This window comes from Polyodon spathula, chromosome 20 (assembly GCF_017654505.1).
Source record: "Polyodon spathula isolate WHYD16114869_AA chromosome 20, ASM1765450v1, whole genome shotgun sequence".
In the NCBI taxonomy this organism is placed as follows: Eukaryota; Metazoa; Chordata; class Actinopteri; order Acipenseriformes; family Polyodontidae; genus Polyodon; species Polyodon spathula.
The window spans coordinates 24,648,464-24,655,475 of record NC_054553.1 but is presented as its reverse complement, the minus strand read 5'-3'; the positions used below and the strand labels follow the sequence as shown (position 1 = coordinate 24,655,475).

The 7,012-nt window shown below is 35.6% G+C and overlaps 1 long non-coding RNA gene across 1 annotated transcript; it reads right to left on the bottom strand.

Moving 5' to 3' along the window:
• Positions 1-203: 203 nt before the first annotated feature.
• On the bottom strand, positions 204-6,569 carry LOC121295280. The gene is made up of 3 exons (XR_005946894.1): positions 6,473-6,569; positions 1,871-1,969; positions 204-537 (listed from the first exon to the last, which is right to left on the bottom strand). It is a non-coding gene; the product is annotated as an uncharacterized LOC121295280 (long non-coding RNA).
• Between the last annotated feature and the right edge of the window lie 443 nt (positions 6,570-7,012).

Sequence of the window (7,012 nt, the reverse complement as noted above, 5' to 3'; positions counted from 1 at the left end):
TAAACTATATTCTAATGTATCATCCATGGCTATTTAACAGGCAATAGTGATAATAAAATTAAGTTAATAAATGACAAATGTTTTGACTAAAAGACATTGAAAAGTCAAAAGGTTAGTCACTTGTTAAGTGTCTTTTAGTATTTCTATACTCTGATTTAGTTCAAACAGCTTTTACCGGAAAACTTGAACTTGTGTCACATGCATCCTTCTGTTAAAATACAGTTAATCTGACAAAAGATAAAATGAGATAAACAGATAATATTTAACTCCCGCTGTGGCCTACACCCTATATCCCATCACACATGAAGAGTGTCAAGCAACTGGTTTATAAGATTGAATATGTTCCACCTCTGACATCAAATCTAATTTACTCCTCCTGTTCTTGAATGAATGGTTGCCTGGCGCCAGACCAAAGGGCTGCACAACAAAGACAGATGATCCACACAAAGACAGGTCACTTTCATGGACTGCGCTCCCCAGACAGTGTGGGGCTGGCTAGGAAGGATTTCTCTTGATTTGTGCTGGCCTCTGCAGGCCCTGTGTGAGTGAGGCAGTGATTAGTGTCTGATTGTTTGAGACTTTTGATCTGTCAGTCTTTATAAAAAAGAAAAACAACAACTGGCAGGATTATCTCATGTGTTTTCACCTCCTTTTTTTTGGAGGTCTTCATCTTTGTAAAAAAAAGTGGTAATTTTAAATAAAATAATTTTGAATGACATTTTTTTTACAATACATTTTTTACAATACTATTCTGAATGCCATTGCTGAAATATTGATAAGAATATTGATAAGGGTTTTAAACTGTTTTGCCAGAATGTCTACTTTCTATTTCACTTCCTTATTCCGCTAATGAGGTCTCCTTGGCTGCTATTGACATTATTGATGCATTCCCTGCTTCCATACATTCATAATAAACCCACAACAAACTGTGTGGTTGTTCATATGGAAATACATGTTATATGCTATTTGGATACTAAAATTAAGTGTTACAACATTTTTCAAAATTCTCCATAATGGTGGCTTACAAGCAACCTAAAAACAAAGCAGAAAAAACCTGCTTCTGAAAACAATAACAATTCATCTCAGCTGCTAGATAACCCTATTTAACTGCTTTAAATGACACTGCCTATTTTTCTGCAGACAGAAATCCAGAGACTCACAATCACTATTGGATGTTTGACTTTCATAACCTTGGTACACAAAGAGCAATTTTCGATCCATCACTGTTCTTGACCAGTTAAATACCCCCTTTCCTTTCATTACAGCCACCCACTCTACTCCTTAGTAGTGCTTAACAGTCTTTAACTGTACAAGGGCCCACAATCGTAATTAAGAAAAGGGTTCAGATCATACTCTAAGGAAAAAGAAGCAGGCATAATTAGACTAATTAGTTTTTTAATGTACCTGTTCATAATACAGTTTGAAGACCTACTCGGATTCCATTCAGCCTTCAAATGTACATGTATAGTACTACAAAATAAAAATTTCACAGAGCCTGTTAGGGGAGTGTGGAATAAAAATGTCTATATTCATACATCCATTAGCCCTGTTTTCTTCATATTTCAGAAACATACACCCTCTATCAATGTATATCACTTAATTTCATTTTATTTACATGCATTCCCCTAAATTGCTTGGGAAAAGCTGCAGCTGCAAAATAACAAAACCGACCTGCCATTAAAATGCAAATTAAAACTAATAATATGCGCTTGGCTTTCAAAACTGGGAATCACCAACAAAGCCACAGTAAAGCCCAATAAACAGTCATGTTAGTTTGTGTGCATCTATGTAAATTAGTTGTAATAACCGTTTATCTGTATTTCTGGCAATTTGCTCAAAATATTTTTATTACATTAAAAGATTTACTTACAAGTTATTTATAATGCAGAACAGCAGTGAGACTGCAAGGTAAGTAATACTGTCAGCGCAGTGTTAATGAAGAACTCAGTGGAGAATTCCTTATATCCAGCTGTAGGTAAAAAACAAAACAAAAAATGAATTATTTACCTCCTAGCAACTTGTATAACTACAAAAAAAAAAATACAAAAAAAAAAAAATTTGTGAATATTTATATCCTACGAAGCAACTTTTTTTTTCCTGAGATGCTCTCCCTGTTTGTTGTTATTAGGAAAGCAAAAGCATTTTTGTGAAATGTAAATCTCAAAGTTTCTGACAGAAATTCAGTAGCTCATTAAGAAGAGTAAAAAACATGGTTGAAATATGTTGTCGTGATCACACGATAATTGATCAAAGTAGCCACCATAAAATGTACCTGCAGATAGGATAATTTTATTCGCAGGAACATCTTTATAACCATTACCAGAAGCCACGCAACCTTCAATCAGTGGTTGATTTTTACATTGAAGCCTGAGCATCACTGATGTGCTTCTCTCACAATGAGCACTGTTGAGTCTTTTCTGAAACAATCAATTCCTAGAATAGTCAGTAAGCATTTCAAATAATGGTCATAACAGGAACAACATCAGAGAATCATACAGTAACAGGATAGTTTAAAAAAACAATCAGAATAAAATGTTTATTGTAGTAGCTTAAATAGCATCAGATTTCCTCCTTTTCCTTTCTTTAAAATCAGATATTTGTTTACTGAGGGAACCAGTATTAAGTTACTACACAGTTCGGTAGTCGTGGAGACAACATAGATCCTGCTACCATGGTAACTGACCCTCCAGATGACAGTAGCATGCTCAGTGGTAAAGACTGCTTTGGGTCCAATATTATAAGAGTGTCTGAAAGGCACTAATTGAATGGTCTTGTTTCAGAACTTATCCTCCAATACCAACAGTTCTGCTTATTTAAAAATTTGTGAACAAATGCAATGAAGTAATGTACCTCTTGTGTTGATACAGGCATCATATTGATTTGTAGCTGTAGGCTACCGCAATTAAATTAAATATCACTCCAGATACTCTTGTTCATTTTAAATCTGTTTCATGATTTCAAATTCTAAGGTTTCAAAATGAGTTATCATAGTTTTGGAAGCAGTAATTGCATGAATATGCACAACAATTATTTTAATATATGTTTAATATAATTTAAGTTTTTTACACAATGTAGGAAACTCCAAGCATTTACGTGGCTAAATGACCTTTATAGTGATGGTTCTCTGTCGCAGTTGGTGTATGTTATTAACATATTTCTTGAAATTGTGGTTTGTTGTTAAAGATCTTTAGCAACTTATTGTTCTTTTTTAAACTTTTTTTTTTTCAAGTACATCAGAAACTTCCTGGTTTTGCTCATTTGCGTGAGATTAGACAGGACAGAAATGTTCCCCTAGAAAGAAAGTCACACACACCCAAACCCTGTTACAAGGATAGAAATGGTTAAAACACAGCAACCCTCTTCAGTCATTAACATTACACAGTAGAGCCACTACAGGTAATTACAAGACAGTAGGGACGGGTATTCTTTCTGCTTCAAGTACCAAGCAAATGATTCCAAAGTACTGCACAGCATCTTGATTTTACAGTTTGCATCAAATACATACATCTGCTCCCCCTGTTTCATCCAACAATGAGAAACAATGCAAATATCAAAGAGGGCCAAAACCCTATCATGTAAAAAATTCAAAGATTTTTGGACAGCCTCGCAATTTTAGTTAATGTTATAGGTTCAAACTGATAAGACATGGATAGTAGCTTCGAACATAATTATTATTTTTATTTTCCCTTATACGATATTTGCAATTATTCTGCGGTAGTTTTGGGTGTCATTGATTTAGATATTTTTAGCATGACCTGGGAAAGTGCTAAGAACTATTGGTAACACTAATTGCTGTATATTTACTCTTGGACTTCTTATAGTATTTTTGACTGTTTCCATGGCTACCAGTGACATACCTTGACCCCTCAATGACGTTTCTCTAAAACCCCAAAATAATCAAGTGTTACTCTAATACAAATGGTATTTGCTCTTCAAGCACCTTGATGGTGGTTCCAACCAACTGGTGCTGGTTCAACCCATGAATCAACATAACGTTATCTGAATAATGGATAAGGGCAGTAAGAACAATAAAATCTGATAAAATGTATTATACTTACATGAACACATACAAAAAATATTATTTTCATTTAAACAGTCAAGGCTGCAGTTCACAAAACCCAGTCTCAGCTGTTTCAGAGAGGGTTTATTAGTTTATTATCATTTTTGAAAGCTCTCTTTAAATCAGGGGTCTCCAATCCTGGTCCTGAACGTGAGTATCTCTCCTGGTTTTTGTTCCAACTGTACCTAAATTACTTAATTGGACCAAAAAGCCTATTGAAAACATAATTGTAACGCCACTGAATCAAAACATCCAGAAAAAAAAATCAGTGAATTAATGTGTTCTGAGAAATGAGAATTATCTCAAATGTTTACTCTTAGAACTTCAGTCACAAGCTAGTAGTTACTACACCCAGCATGTGCCACAATAATCAGACTTTGATTGGCCAACATAATCAGGTAACAATGCGTTTGTGAAGTGACAGAGAACCACGTCTAAACGTCTGCTGTACCCTATCATTACAAAAAACATGACCTTGGTCTCAGTGACTACATTCCAGAAAAGTTCCAAGAAAAATGCAGACATCATAATGGTATAGCAAGACAGCCCTGATATGGTAGCACACTGATACTGATATGGTACCTTGGTACTGCAATGAATTGGATTGTTTATGGGTATGGAATGAATTATCAAGCCATGGTGTTGATACTGAATCACTGAGATCCTTTAGTCTTAAATTAAACATTAGTCTAATATTTATTAAAATATCATGTATATTTAAGACACAGACTAAATTTAACACCCTCAAAAAATGAAAACATTTAATAAATATGCATTTGCAAAGATACAACCTCAATTACACTGTTGTATCGTACATACATGCCGACAGTCCCGATATGGTGGGGGCAGTCTCAATTTCCTAGCAAATGTCCTGCACCCCTATGCATAGGAAGAAAGTTCTGATATTTACCCATAGAAAAAAAAAAAAAACATTTATTCTGCACAGTGGAGTTAGTGAAAACCACACGTTGTGCTCTTCGTGCAGCTGACACATCTGCTGATCACCAACTTACACAAAGGTAAGAACGCTTCATTATGTATGTTTTTACTGTCATGATGTTCGTGTCGTGTTGAGTTGGGGGGTGGGGGATATGCCTATTATATGATAATGAGTGTTTTTTGCGTAGGACTCTTCCCATGTGTATGATGTGTATTTTATTTTAACACAAGCATCACTATACTGTACTCCATTCTAAGACATAGACTATTTTTGAGAAGCAAAAAATGTTTAAAAAAATGTGTCTTAAATTCGAATGAGTACAGTACTTTACACTGGATATCCTTTTTAGTATCCCTGTGAGTGAAAAGTAAAAATATATTACTGTGTATGAATGACCTAGGTTGCTACGTTTATGAAAATCAGACAGTAAAATAATTAATTAAATACATGTTTTACATCCCCACCAATAATGTGGAACAGTACTATTAAAGTGATTGCTGCTTATTCATCCTGGTGTTATCATAAATCTTCAATTAATGCAATGCATTCTCCTTTGCTTTTTACTGTGAACTGTTGGCATGATTCAGAGTTTCTTTCCACAAATTTCAAACTGTTCAAAAACAGCAGCTGTGATGCTGAGACAGTGCATTAAGTACATATGGTTTCTGGGTCATTTCCATTCAAATGGAACTTTACAAGACATGGCTTCTTTCAAATACGATTTGTTACCTTTTCTCTTAAGCATTTAATGCAAATCCTTTTGGCATATTAGGTCGATGTGGAAATGGATTTCTTACAGAAACTCAGCTGTTTACACAGTCTGCTATCTAATCTGGCAGTCTGATCTGACAACACTAACAGTCAACTCAACACATGGCTTATGATCACGAAGGGATACATTCTAACCGGCAGTAGTCATCAGGATGGGACGAATGAAACAGAAAATGATACACAAAATAAATCTTAACAAGAAAAATATAATATATAACTTGATTATTCATACTAGTACCAAGTTGCTCTTGATGAGCCTGTTTTAATTATCTAAACAGTGATCGTTATTAGATTTATTACTATTTATATAAAATTAATAGATCCCACTGTCTCTTATAACAATATTACTAATACAACAACAACAAGAATAATACTTTGGTCCTATTGGAAAGAAGATGCTTTCAAACATATCCAAGCATAGGTAAATAGATTAACTGCTCATTCACACAAGGTTCATTTCCAGGGAAGAAGCTAAGTCTGGCATGATGACAGCACTGGGTGTTTTCTTTGGTTCAAAAGCATGACAGAGAACCTTTGCAGATTGGATAATTGTCTTCTGGCAATAAACAAGTCAGTCCTGATTTACTCTTGCCCTCTGTATTCACTACCCAAGGCCACCATCTTCAAGCAGTAAAGAGGCAATCTTCTTGTTTAGGAAAAAAAAAACAAAAAACATAGTACTGTCTGAATATAATACACACCTTGATAATTATGCACATGACAGAAAAGATTTCAGTTACATCCCCTGTGACAGGGTCTTCCTCGAGTCACGCGTGTGGGTCGCCGCTGTTCAAGCATACAGAGAGACTGAGGTGGTGTTGACACGCCGGCACAGGCGCGCAGGATTTATTAACAACAAAAAGAAAGTGAAAGTAAAATAAAGGCGGTCATGTGACGTTACCAGCGATGGTAACGCACAGAGGACAAATACAGTAAACCGTACAAAAAGTGCAAAATAAAACACAATACTCCAAACTATAACTCAAAAGGTGCCATGAAAACGGCAGGCCTTGCAGCAGCCCCGAGCAGTCTCCCGCAGATGTTTTTAAACTGACGGACACTCGGTCGAGACCCGCCCACCTGCTGATTGAGGACCAGCACAGCCAATCACTTGCTGCCCTTCCCTCAATCAAGCATAGCCGGCAGCAAGGCTCAATCGAGCACCCGTCTGTAAACAATAATACAATCAAACTAATCAAGTACCAAAACGTCACAAAATAAACCCATTCCCACATATAAAC